This window comes from Muscardinus avellanarius, assembly GCF_963383645.1.
Source record: "Muscardinus avellanarius genome assembly, chromosome: 2".
NCBI lineage: Eukaryota > Metazoa > Chordata > Mammalia > Rodentia > Gliridae > Muscardinus > Muscardinus avellanarius.
In genome coordinates, this window is record NC_137787.1 from 133668111 (window position 1) to 133682978 (window position 14868).

The window sequence follows — 14868 nt, forward strand, 5'->3', positions numbered from 1 at the left end:
TAGAGCTGAACTCAGGTATGTCTTGTTCGGAAGATTGCTCTTTTCCAAGGAATCGCCTTTCCTAGCACCCCAGGGCAACCCCAGAGGTTCTATCCCCTCCCCTGAGCCGAGGACCTCTAGGTTTCTCTCCTCTCTGGGTGTCCTTGATCCACTTCCTTTATTTAAAGCCACTGGGCTCAGTGCTTCCATTTGCATTGCCATCTCTGCAGAAAAATGAAACTCAAGTGCCAAATATACCATTTACTATGAAACAAATTTCAACACTGAAAAAGTTAGGAGCAGCCTGAAAGTTAGGAGCAGCCCATGTTCTCAGCACCAGAGGTATATTCAGCCTCCTTCTGCCCCCAAAGCATTAGAAACTTCTTAAAATAATTCTTGATCACCAGAAGGCATTAAGCACCTTATTGTTGAATCATTCCTGGAATAAATAACTTTCTTGCACAAGCAACTTTGATGCTTGTATTTGGTCCACTCTTATTTTAATTTAACACCACAAGTCTCTGGGCACCAATAAGAACGCTTTTGTTATTTGCTTGCAGTTATTAAAATTCAACTTACAAAAGGAATTATTTTCCAGAAGCCCTTATTAACCAATTGTTTCTCTTGAATGGGAAAATCAACTTAATATGGCTGTCGCTAAATAGCCAAGCAAGTCTAGCAATGAATTATTTCAATCTCAGTTCACTAAACTCAGAATTAATAAATAATTCATCAGCACCTTATACCCAGTTTGTTACTGTCCTATACCCAGTTCTGATTTCCTTACTCAGATCTGTCTGGGTACATTTTTCTTTAGTCCTGGATTCTCTTTCTCTGCTTGTCAACGCTTGAGTGAAAGGTGCTAAACTTCAGGATGGGTTACTAGCAGATACCATGATGATCAATTCCTTATCTAGCCACCAAAGAGCCATGGGAGAAATTTGACTCTGGGGCTAACTTCTGTCTCAGCACAAGTCCATGCCTCTTCTTTTCAACTCAGCTGTCATCTACGCCCATCAGGGATCCAACAGTATACAGTTTCTCCTTATCTGTGGTTTCACCGTCTGCAGTTTCAGTTGCCTAAGGCCAACTGCTGTCCAAAAATACCATTTTATTTGGTGTCATGCCAGCAATAACCACTCAGAAGTATTGAATGTCTTTCCTTACAGTACATTGGTATATCTGTTCTACTTTATTATTGTTGTTAATCACTTACCATTCCTATTGCATAAATTCAGCTCTACCATGGTGGGTATGCATAGTGAAGAAGCAGTATAGGTAGAGTTTGTTGCTATCCTTGGTGTCAGGCATCCATGGGATGACTTAGAATATATCCTTCGCGAATAAGGAGATATACTATATATTGGTTATATATTGCTGAATAATACTCTTCAGAAAGTGTCTGGCTCCACCTTTTCCTTCGTCATTATTCAGACAGCTGATCCTACTCTTTTTTTTTGGTGGTACTGGGGTTCCTGGAAGCCCTTCTACCTCCAGGCTACACTCCCACACCATTTTTACATTTTTATTTGGAAACAGGGTCTCCTAAGCCAGTGCGTGCAGCTGGCTTCGATCCTCCTGTCTCTGCCTCCCAAGCGCAGGGATTACACGTGTGCGCCACCACGCCCGGCGATCCTACTTTTTTATTAATTGTGTGAGAATATGATTCTTTTCTAACAAAGGATTCGCTTTATTTAAGTAATCACCATTTTGTAACCTTGTGTAAGGTCCTGTTTGTGAGGTCTAACTCCAGAAAATTGCGAATGCCAATCCCTCCCCCAGCATTTCATTCTAGATGAATTAGCCAGTTTGTTAAGACTGAAACCACTCCCCCACCAAAAGGAGAACCATGCGGAAATTTGCATTAGAGAGATAGAAACTGGGCAGGCCTCCAGTTCAGTGTGCTTGAATACCTGACTTCCCTGGTGGCAAGACCCTTTTTGCAAAAAGTAAACTTACCTTGCTGAGCCATTTTGGAACATATGTCTTTTCTTAGGACATCATGGAAATTTATTTCTAACAGTTGAATACACAAATCCAGGGTTATTTATTAACCCATCTGCACATATAGTATGTAAGTTAGTACTTTCTAGAATCTTATTGGTCCCTGTCTCTAGGAAGCTTACAACTGAACATGAAAATTACTAAAACATTGTAGATTTGAAAACATTTTGCTGACTTTGATCAATTTATTGCTTTTTAAAGAACTTGAGGCCTTATATATGTTAACTGAGTAATCCCTCTATAGTTAAAAGTGTTTCTTCTCTTTATCGCTGCATTCCTAAGACTCTCAGACACCAAGTGAAAGCTAAACGTTTGTAAGTGTCTCACACTGGTCTGAAATCAGAAAAATCCCAAATCAAGCAAGACTTTTTAAGTAAAAGGTAAATAATTTTTTTCATTCAAAAATATATTATCCAAACACTAAATCTAGTGGATTGAAAAATAAAATGCTAAAACCAGTAGATTCAAATATAAAGTCCACAGGGGCCAGGCATGGTGGTGCACACCCATAGTCCCAGTACTCCTGAGGCTAAGACAAGAAAATTGCAGTTTCAAGGCCAGCTTCAGCAACTTAGTGAGAGCCTGGTTCACAAGAAAAAACAAAAATGGCTGGTGGTGTAGTTCGGAAGTAGAGGGTTCAATCCTAGCACCAATCAATCAATTAATAAAATAAATAAAATTCATAGGTGATTGATTACAGATTGACCTAGGAGCACCACACATTAGAGTATGAATCTCACTAGGAATTAAAATAAAAATATATGGGAAAAATTAAACTTCTGCTGCCTTGAAACTCCTAAGAAAAGAAAAACACTATGAAGTATCTACAGGATACATTTAAGGACATGTAGCTCTCTCTGGGGAGAAGCAGCTGTGGAGGGCTAACAGACATACATGTGACTATTTTAAAATATAAAGTTCTCTTGAAATAAAAGATCAGAGCTTAGAGATGATTCCCATCCCAGCCTGAGTCTATTATTTGTATTAGAATCAGAGCATTGGTGAACTTTTGATATGTCCTTTCCCTCTTTTGATGCATAGATATAAAAGCTGGTATCAAAAATGGTCATGAAGAAAGGATAATTTATAAGTCACTAAGATATCTACAAACTGCTGAAAGAAACTCCAGACACTAAACACAGTCCACACACACTTCTGTCACCCACTACAATTATCCTCTTTGCTAGCTAGAATGAATACGCTTGCTCAGGACTGGGCACCTGAAAGATTTCCTTTAAAGCTCACATACATTGAAATATGGTTATGGTAGGAGAAGCGACATCTATTCAATTCCATTGGATCTTCATTGCTTTTGTTCATAAAAAGATTTTACCAAGTATATTTGCACTTATGATTTTGTCCTGTGATCAAAGAAAACCTAATTAGATGGTCTAATCAAAGTTAAAACAAAAATAAACAAAAGCAGTGAAAAAATAACTAGAAAACATATATTAAGTATTACATGGTAGAACTGTAATGATTTTCCTGCAGTTCCTAAATGTTTAATAATGAGAGCACACTATTTTATAATGAAAGTTTTAACAGTGAATTTTATTTTATGACACAATAGAATTTAAGTAAAAATAAACTTGAAAGTAGCAATCTTCACTCATCACTGCTTAATATTGCCTTTTTCCTTTTCTTTTTCTACAATGTGTTTTTATCCTTCAGGACAGTCTCCATGTTCCTACAAGTATATATAAGCTTCAATAATTCAGCTATGACGAAAAGTCCTGGCTTTTCTTTTCCTTTATTTTTTATTGCAACAGCAAGCAGCATTTTGGATATAAAACTCACCTTGTCATTTCTCTATCTTCTCTTAGCACATAGAGAGGCTCATTTATTTCTGCCATTGTACTTACTGTGTTGAGTGGAGAAAATGTGTTTGCATATGTGTGTGTGTATGTGTGTGTGTGTGTGTGCGCACACATGTGTGTGCATGCTTGTCTGTGGATTTAGGAGGAGGCAACTCAGGCATATTGCCAGGGAGTTCTGGCTTCCAGACTTCTATGGTCTCTTACTCCTTAAGCCTGGTAGAGTTTGTCAGTTCCCTAAAATCTCCTTTCCTAGTCCTTGTCCATTGCATGGTGCATTATTGAGAAGAATTAAAGTAAGAAAGCAAGAACAAGCAAGAAAGATCATAAGGAGTTAACAGAAACAAAGAGAGAAGAGATGTCTCTCTAAAAGAGCAGAGGAAAGGTGTTTTCCCCTAATTCTAGCTTCATAGATTCTCACCTTTAGGTGATAGAGAACTTTGATTTTTCTCCAAAGGGACCAAAATAGGAATAATGGAAAGGAGATGTCACCAGGAACAGAGGAGAGGAGGATTTGTGAGTTCGTTTTTAAATAAGTAGTTATAAGAAGTCCCCAAACCTTATAAAACCTAGGTAACCTGAAAAGTTCCTAATATTTCTCACCTCATTCATGCAGTCAACATTTACCTGTTACCCACTATGAACTTCCAGGGACCATAGCACGTACAAATAACTCCTGCACTGAGACCTAACCACCTGGTAGGATGGCATAACATGTCACCTGTGGACTGGGAGCCAGTCAATTTTATTCAGGACATCCGAGCTGGAGAAGACCCTCAACCAAGAGATGGCCAGGGAACATTTTGCAGAGATCTGTAGGGCAGAGTGGGGTGCACTGGCTTTTGACAGCTGAAGGGGTAGAGGAAGACATTCTAGGCCAAGTATGAGGAATAAAAGCACAGGGTAGAAAGGCCCAAGGGGCCTTTTCCCAACTGGGAAAAGCTTACATTCATTTCTAGGATGGGAAAGTGGGCGATGTGCCTAGAGAGGAAGACCTTGGCCAAATCAAGGAGGTCCTTCCCTTGAGAACAAGGAGCTTGGACTTTGGCAAACAGTGAGCAACAGCAGCAAGTGGGAAAGAGCAGAGGACAGAGGCAAGGAGGGAGGGCAGGTGCCTTCCATAGCCTGTGAGACATGGAGGAGTCGCAGAAGAGTGTGGAAGCCATCCAGAAGGAAAAGGCACAATGGCATTGTGAAGGAGAGTGAGTGGGGGAGGGAGGCCATGACAAAGTGAATGTGGAAGGGGAGGAGAGACAAAGCAAAGATGATTTCAAAGTAAAAAGAGAAAATATTAATAATAAAACAGAATCATAGAGAATCCTTTAATATAAAATGGAATTTTTGAATCCCTATCTGTTGGGATTCAAGAACAGGTTGTGGTTACTAGGAGGAAAATAGAGACCCAAGAGCACAAAAAGTCTGGGTGGAGGAGGGTTCTGGGCTGAGAATACAAAGTCCCTCTGATCCTTCCCCACCAGTTGTCGAAGGGAGTCAGCCCTGGGGCAGCCCTGAAATGGCCTCAAGGACAATATTTCAGATAACGTTTCATGACCACTGAAATGGCCAGTGGTGTCTCCCTGATGAATCCCATGACTGCCTTCCAGAGGCCTCTTGAGTACTTAGCATCCAGCACTTCTGGCCTCTTCCTCCATCTGGGTCCTTCCTGCCTCTTTGACCTGTCGCTGTACTCACTGTCTTCTGGCCTGCTCCAAGAATGACGTGCGAGGTTTCATGTTCATCTTTGCACATCTCTCAGTGGGGAGAGCTGCGGTGTCTCATGTTTCTATGATTTTTATCACTATGATGTGTCAGGGTCCCCCAGATACATAATGTCAGCTCTATTCTCCTGACTTAAACACAGTTACTTGTCCCTAATTGCCTGCCGACACTTCCAAAGCATCGCTCACTTCACATATCTAAAATGGACCTCATTCCTCACCTCTCCTCCTCACAGGATAGACCTGCTCCTCACCTCTGAGTCCTCTTGTCCAGTTAAATTCCTTGGGAAGCCTTCCCCATTCCTAACAGTGCCGTCTCAGTTCTATACTGACAGTTCTTTCCTGGGTAACACAGGGACCTTTCAGAGCCTTTCTGGCTCCTCAAATCATGAAGCCACCCTTTCTGCTATGGTACCACTGTCCCTAAAATGCAACTGTGATCTTCCATAGCCCTGCTAAAAATTTCATTTCATCTCCTACTACTTAAACCATGATGACGGTGATGACCACCACCACCAACAATACATGCCTTCATGGCCCTGTGCAATCTGATAAACAACTGGGCTACCGTCATGTTTTTCAGCCCTTTCCTAGAATTCCATTGTTCCTTTGTAATGAACTAGTAACTGTTCCTTAATATGCCATATGCTTCCATGGATTTGTATCTTAATTTACATTGGAAGAGAATTAATGCCCTCTCGGCCCTTTTTATCCTGGCAGGATTCTTCCAGTTCTGACTTCTAAGTCCCTGTCTCTTTGAAGCCTTCTCTTTCTCTCACTCTACTAATGAGATTGAATTCCCTCTTCCTCTGGGCTTTCAGGACACTATTACAGTAATATATATATATTATGTGTTTATATATACCTATATATATAACCAATATATATGTTATATATATAACATATGTATAATATATATATTATACATATGTTTGTCTCTCAACTAGTATATAGACAACTTTGAAGGTGAGAACTATGGTTTAATTATTTTTGTAACCTTGAGGCCTAACACATGTCTGGAATACAGTAGATACTCAAGAAATGTCTAATTAACCTGGGGCAATAGCAGTAAGCAATTATGAGAGGTTTATGTAGGATGTTGAGTCCAAGTAAACAGTAAGTCAAGGTAATGGTTCCAAGCTTTGAAGGGTATCTTTGAAGATCTTTCTGGGGTAAGGAGTGGGGGAAGTTGATGGGTAAAACGAAAGAGAATGGAAAGAAAGATGAGTTTTATATGCAGGAAAAAGTTCTAAAAATGCAAGGGGTGAATCACCAGCCTCTCGATTTTCATGGTGCATATTATTTTCAACAATTCCCTTGGAGTCTCAAAGCAGAAAAGATCCCCCATAAAATGTATGAGGCTGAAATCTCTGCCTGGAAAGACTGAGCCAAAGATTAATAGCTAGCAATGTGCCTTTGAAGGTGTTAGATAGAAATCAAAAGAATTTGACAAATTGGACTAAGTGAACTGATTAAAATTCTCTTCACTTCCCAGCTTTGATTTTTGTCTTATCTGCATATGTTGCATAAAATATTTTATATAACCATACAAAGTAAAAATTGAATAGCATAAATAAAAAAGGTTTTATGATTTCTGGAGTCACATACAAAAATGTTTTATGCCTAGGGAATAAGAGATGGTTCTTCAATAATGGCAGAAGTTCATTACCTAAGGCATCTGCTTTTCTCTCTTTCAAATGCTTATCCCTGTATTTCTAGTACCTGGCACCACTGATGGTCTATGGTGGGCTCTCAGTGCATACTGAATCAATGAATGGTTATTGCCAGGAGTGCCTCTCATTAGGCATAGACTCTAAAAGCATCCCTCTACTTTTTTTTTTTTTTTTTTTTTGGCGGGTCTGGGGATGGAACCCAGGGGAATTCAATCTCTGAGCTACACCCCTTGCCCTATTTTTTTATTCTTTACTTTGTAACCGGGTCTCACTAAGTTATGGAGGGCCTCACTAAGTAGCTGAGGCTGTCTGTAAACTGAGATCTTGCCATCTCGGCCTCCCGAATGCTGGGATTACAATCGTGCGCCACCATGCCCAGCATCCCTCTACTTCTTGGGTGTTTAGTTCCATGGCCTCCTATGGATACCAAAATCTGCATAAGCTAAAGCTTCCTTAAATCACCTAGGTTACTTTGAGTGTGTGTGTGTGGTACTGGGGATTGGACCCAGGGGCATTTTACTTTCGAGTTATACCCTTAGCCTTATTTTTACTTTTTTAATTTTGAAACAGGGTCTTGCTAGGTTGATGATAGTCACTACTTGATGACTGCTGTCCTTGAACCTGTGATCCTCCTGTCTTAGCCTACCAAGTACTGGGATTACAGGTATGTGGCACCGTGCCTAGCTTTCTGGATTACTTATAAAGCCTAGTACATACTACATAAATAGTTGCTGTATTGTATCACTTAGATGATCACAAGAGGGGAAAAGTCTGCACACAGTCAGTACTGTAATATTTTTTAAAATATTCTGGATCTGACATTTGGATCTAATATTTGAGTTGGTTGAATTGACAGACACAGAACCTGTATACAGTAGGTGACTATTCTTTAGACTATCTGCTTCTGAAGGGCAAAAATGCATATTAGTTCTTGCTTAAATTTCTGCTTGGAAAGCACTCAGATGAAGGGTTCAGTTATGTTTATCATGCTTTCTGTGGACTTAAGTTGAGGAGGTCATTTTATGAGAACAAGTTGCCTATGTGTCTAAATGCAACAAAAACTCCAAAACAACACACACACACACACACACACACACACACACACACACACACACACACACACTCCCTGTGTTCTCAGGGATCCAAGAGATGTCAGATTTTTGAAATTTGTAAATTTTAAGGAGAACTGAAGCAAGGAAACTTCAAGACAGGTAAACATGGTTCTCCTATAATTTTCTTTCTTTCTTTCTTTCTTTCTTTCTTTCTTTCTTTCTTTCTTTCTTTCTCTCTCTCTCTCTCTCTCTCTCTCTCTCTCTCTCTCTCTCTCTCTTCTTTCTTTCTTTTTCCTTTTTTTTTTTTTTTGGTGGTACTGGGGTTCCTGGAAGCCCTTCTACCTCCGGGCAACACTCCCAGACCTACTTTATATTTTTATTTGGAAACAGGGTCTCTTAAGCCAGCGCAGCTGGCTTCCAACCTGAGCAATCCTCCTGTCTCTGCCTCCCAAGCACGGGGATTACAAGTGTGCACCACCACGCCCGGCCTTATAATTTTCATATTAAGAAAACAATATAAAGATAAACTAAATTTTATTGGTCTGTATGGAAATCAAGTTTGTGCATATTATATTCTTATTTTTGGAGATACCTTGTTATAACTTTTCCATGCAGATAAATGAATTTATTTAGGATAATTTAATTTAATTTTTTTTATACTTTTGAGGTAATAGGGGTGGAACCCAGGGACATTCTACCTTAGAGATACACATCCAGCCCTATTTTTTATTCTTTATTTTGAAACTGGGTCTCACTGAGTTGCAGATGGCCTAAGTAGCTTAGGCTGTCCATGAACCGGGATCCTCCAGTCTCAGCCTCCCGAATTCTGGGATTATAAGCATGTGCCACCATGCCCAGCTGGATAATTTAATTTTAAATTACACATTTTTAAAATGATGTGTGTGTTCCAGAGACAATTACATGTATAAAGTGTTAGCCTACATTACACACTCTTTATGAAGCTCTTATATATACTTGTTTCTTTAAGAAGCAACTAAAATCCATTTTTCAAATTTCTTAATGATTCTGAATCCAAATTCTCAACATGTAAAGATCTTGAGATTCAATATTCTTTTGAGGTATTATTGAGTTTCCTGATTTCTCTTTCTTCAAGCTCCATTCACATTTTGGGCCCTTTCTGTAATGGAAATGAATAATAATTCAACAGGTAGGTGAGTTATGTCATCTATAAATTATTTAGGGGGCCCTGACCTCTATGATTCTTGAGTGGGGGCTCTTTTCTTTCATCTGTGTCATTACCACCTAGAAAATGCTTGACATTCGTAGGCCTGTGAATGATATTTATGAATGTGTAAATGAACTCATAAATCACTTTCAGCTTCTTTTAGTCCTGAGAAGAGGAATGGGTGAGGGACAAAAGGAAGATTTATAGAGGATTCATGTTCTTGTTCTAATGCTGACCTACAAAGGAAAGTTTCAGTCCACCATAGCAAACAGCATGAGGTTGGTGTGAATCATTCACCTTCGGAGATATCTGTGCTGGAGGGCTAATATTTAGGTTTATGTTGCAAGATATTATGATGTTGTACACTGCAAACTCAAATGAGGTACTGAAATAGCTCGTCTCCAGATTTGCTAGAGTGCCCGGAGCCCCTAGTGTCAGCCTGGTGCCATGACTCTGGACAGAGCAGGGACTTCAACCCTGCCTCAGCCTTCTCATTTCTACAAACACAAATCATAACGTCTTGTCCTATTTGGTTGTTGTTGGAAGATTATTGGAAGGATCATAAAATATCAGGGAGATAAAAATCTTATGTAAACTGCTCTTTCATTTTAAAGTATAAATTAACTTGGGGCAAGGGAAAGCTCATCAAATGCATGTGTGTATGTATATCCCTATTCCTAGCTTCATTATGGTGTGTGATTATAATGTATCAATAAAAGTATATTAAAATTATATGTACATACATATATATATATATATATATGTATGTATGTATAAATAAATTAACCATATGCTAGGGTATGGGTAAATGTCCCTCAAAGGCCCATATGTAAATAAATAGGCTTTGTTCCCAGCCTGAGGTGCTATTAAGAGGTGATAGCACCTTTAAAAGGTGAAGCCTATGCTGGGTGTGGTGGCGCACTCTTGTAATCCCCCTGCTTGGAGACAGGAGGATCCTACAGGTTCAAAGCCAGCCACTGGCTTGCGACCCTGTTTCCGAATAAAAATATAAAATAGGTCTGGGAGTGTAGCCCGGAGATAGAAGGGTTCCCAGGAACCCCAGTACCACCAAATAAATAAATAAATAAATAAATAAATAAATAAATAAATAATGAGGCCTCCCAGGCATGGAGGTGTACACTTGTAATCCCTGTACTTGGGAGGCTGAGGCAGTAGGATCACAAGTCTGTGGCCAGCCTCAGCTACTTAGACCTTTTGCAACTTAGTGGGACCCAGTTTCAAAATAAGGAATAAAAAATAGGACTGGGGGTGTAGCTCAGAGGTAGCACGTCCCTGCATTCCATTCTCAGTACAGCATATTAAATAAATAAATAAATAAATAAATAAATAAATAAATAAATAAGGAAGCTTGTTGGGAGGAAGTTAGGTCATTGAGGGAGTGCCCTTGAAAGGATTATGGGATGCCCCTCTTGTCTCTGTCTTCCCTTTCACTTCCTGGATGTTCTATGGTGAGCAGCTTCCTCTGCTGTATCTCCTACCATGTCTTGCTGCCCCTGCTTAAGTCCCAAAGCAATGGAGTCGATTGATCATGAACTGGAATCTTCAAAACTGAGAGCCCAAGTAAACTTCCCCCTTTTTTTACATTGATTGTCTCAGGTACAATAACAGAAAGCTGGCTAATATACCATATTATACCATATTGTTAATAGCAGCAATGTCAAAACACTGCTCAAATCTTAACTTTATAATATGCTTCAATTTCTAAATAATGGAAGGGAATGCATTCTGGAAGTAAAACTTAAAAACTGAGATAGAAACTACTTCAAATTTTAGGCTAATGTTTTAGGAGGAAAAAAGGATTCTTTACTGTTTAAAAGTTGGATTCATGGTGATAGTTGAGTTTAGGACAACATCAATGCTTATGGGACACTAAAATAAAATCATTCATGTTCTAGTCCTTATGACTTATAAAAACAATAAATAGATTATTTTAAGAAAACTGTGATGTCATGAGTAGAGCTATAACTTGGTGCCCCTTTCCTCTGGTTTCAAGAACCACAGTTGAATATGGACAGAAGCCTGGGCCGGAGGAGAGGGAGGCTTCACTGACATCCTGCTCCTGCACTTGCTGGGATAAGAAAATAAGAGAGACAGCATTACTGGACTTCCAACCCCTGGCCAGGTTCATTGGGATGGAGGTGGTCTTGAGTGCACGCATTTGTGACTGGGAACTGACTGCTCTATAAACCCTCTAGAAATTAGAATTATTTGGAGGAAGGTGGTATGGGATAAAGCTAGTCAGAATCAAGGTAGAGTCATTATTTATTATAAGCTGAAAATAAGTTCATATTGTAACCAGGAAATGGCTGTATATCACCTCTTCTAGGTTGAAACACAGAAAAGTGAAAGTTTTCGATTGATGTATAAAAATTTCACATTAAACAAAACACCTCTGGTGTCAGCTAGTTTATTTTGCCCTGAAAATTAAAGATGTCCTGAAAGAAACGTGGAATGTCTTAGAACATATTGATTTTAGGGTGGATTTAGATTTCACTTTTTATGGAAACAATAACACCTGTCATAGCTCATCTATCACACTTCCAAGTTAGTGCTGGTTAAATCAACCAAGTTGTTTTTGTTGTTTGTTTGTTTTTTGTTTTTTGAGGTATTGGGGATTGAATCCAGGGGCATTCTACCTCCAAGCTACACCCCTATTTTTATTCTTATTTTGAAACAGAGTCTCACTAAGTTGCAGAGGGCCTCACTACATAGTTGATCCTGGCCACAAACTCAGACCCTCCTGTCTCAGCCTCCCACATACTGAGATTACAAGCGTCTGCCACCAAACCCAACACCAACCATGTTTTAACTAGAGTTGAAAAGTTCTCCAGAGAAAACAATAGAAAATGGAAATATTCACTTTGGGCATGGTTCATGAAAAGCCTCAGCTAATTAGTGATGCCCTTCACAACTCAGTGAGACCCTGTTTCAAAAATTAAAGACTAAAAATTGGACTGGGGGTGTAGCTCGAAAGGACAATGCCCCTGGGTTCCATCTCAGTACCACACACACAAAAAAAGGAAATATTTGTTTGAAACAACCTGCTGATTTTGAGGTAGTGTGTCTACCCACTTTAAACTTCTAAAGGGAATAATTATGAATGTTGGCAGTAATAAATACCTGTATTTGAGTTTCTAAAATTATTTTTAGTAGATGGATATAAATCTAGAGACACTAAATAGTGACTACATTATTGATTATTAATTAAAATTATTTTCTGTATTCATAATTATATTTTTAAGATTAATGTTTCCTTTTTTTTTTTTTTTGGTGGTGCTGGGGTTCCTGGAAGCCCTTCTACCTCCGGGCTACACTCCCAGACCTATTTTATTTTTGGAAACAGGGTCTTTTAAGCCAGCGCGGCTGGCTTCAAACCTGCGTGATCCTCCTGTCTCTGCCTCCCAAGCGCGGGGATTACAAGTGTGCGCCACCATGCCCGGCTAATGTTTCCATTTTTAACATGTGCATTCTAATTTGATTTGTCTACTCTCCCTCTTTTGACTTAAGGGGACAGGAAAATAAGAAAGAAAAAAGAAAAGAAAGAAAGAAAGAGGGAGAAAGAAAAAAGGAAAGGAAGAAAGAGGAAATAGAAAAGGAAAGTCCAGAAGTACCCATAACTGTTACCCATAACTGTTAGCAACAAAAAGTTATACTTTTATATATGTATCAATATATATATTATAATATATTGATTCTCTTAAAGTATATATACTGTAAAAAGCATAAGAATTAGGCTAATAACTTATTATTAAATGTCCTTCCATCTTAAGTTTTTATCAGTAATATATGCTGAGAAGAAGAAGAAAGATTCAGTATAATTTATAAATGTCAATGTTGGGTTGAATTGGAAACTATTTTTTAAAATATTTGTGAGTTTTGTTTGCAGCACGAGGGATTGAACCCAGAGCTGTGTGCATGCTCTGCAAATCTCTACCCTTGCACCATGCCACCAACCCCCATACTGATTATTTATAATAGCACTAATAGCATTTCAGTATGTGGGGGTCCTCTTTTTTCTTCCATGATTGCAATAAATAGCTAACATTCTAGAGGCAATAGGCTGGCTGGGCCTATGACCTCTTCTTTGTTGCTCCATGGGGGTTCATCCTACAGTCTAGGTTTGATTAGAGGAGATGAGAAATGTTCTTTGGCAAACTCTTAACATCTTCCACAGACCTCAATTTTAACTTGTCATGCAGTTGGTGGACAAGCAAGGGTCTTTGAGAGAAGTATTATGTGTGGCAATTCCGGGATTATGCTGTCGAAGTCCTCATCTGGATGTGTGGGTATCTCTCTTTAAAGGAAGTACTTTCCCTAATATTCCAGGTAAGGGATGCTCTTCAGAGACAATGTTCTCTTCTCTCTTCTGTGGGATTTGCCATAGCCCAGCCATTGGATGGAGGTGGAAGAGGGGTGTGGCTTCTGGCATCTGCTCTGCTCATTGCCCTTTCAGTCTATACTCTGAGTATTTTGAACTCTGCTCTTGGGCAGCAAGGGCTAAAGATGGACCTGGCCACTTGGAGGCAAGCAAGCAGGAAGGTAGAAGGAAATCATTTCTGTAAGGCCTATCTGTCAATGAAGATGAGCACGCCATGTCTTTCTCCAGGTTACCCAGAATCAAGTAGTTTTCTATTATCCATTACCCAGGGATTATTAAACTTGGATGACCATCAGAATCCTCCAAAGGGCTTGGGAAACACCAGCCTCCTGGTCCCCAGCTCCAGAGTTTCTGATTCAGTGGGGCTGGGGAGGGGCTCGAGACCTGGCATGTGCTCAGGTAATGCTGCTGGGCTGAGCACCACCGCCTCATCCCCTGCTATGATATTCCTAATCAGAATCACCCAGGAGACATGCTAAATCTGAAAGAATTATCTGTGGAATCTGAAAGAGCACGGGGTTTGGGGCGGTCAGAATGGCAAGCTTTACCAAGTTCCCAAGTGACTTTCATGCACTCTATATTTTGAGTCTCACTGTCTCACCATTTAGCAAAGACTTATTTTAGGGTAGCATCCAAACTAGATGAACTAGGCCATCAAGGGAAGTGGTCTTTACCCACCCTTACACTAAAGGGCAGATGAGCAGTACCTCAGGTGCCAGGCATGTTCTGAGACTTACTTCCTGGTGGGCTGTCGTGGAAGCCTTGTTGTGGGAAGGGGACAGTGGCCATCCATCATTGCTACCTTTGGAGTGAGTGTCAGGGGGAAATTGGTCTTTGGAGAACTGACTAGGAAACAACAGTAGTGGGAAAAGTCTTAAGCAGAAGGTTTCTCTTATGAACAAGTCTGGGCAGGGTGGTCCAGCTCTTCTGCCTGTTAAAGAGTTCCTTGGCAAGCAGTGTCAAACCAGAACTTTTTTACATTCCTCTGAGCCATGCCAAAAGAAGCCCCATGTAGGCCCAACAATCTCTGTAGCTACTTTAAG

The 14868-nt window shown here is 39.7% G+C and overlaps 1 protein-coding gene across 7 annotated transcripts in view; it reads right to left on the reverse strand.

Moving 5' to 3' along the window:
• The window catches only part of DCLK1 (doublecortin like kinase 1), a gene marked incomplete at both ends in the record, with an annotated part of 363877 nt that overhangs the window by 83036 nt on the left and 265973 nt on the right, over positions 1–14868 (reverse strand). The gene's annotated exons all lie outside the window — the stretch shown is intronic.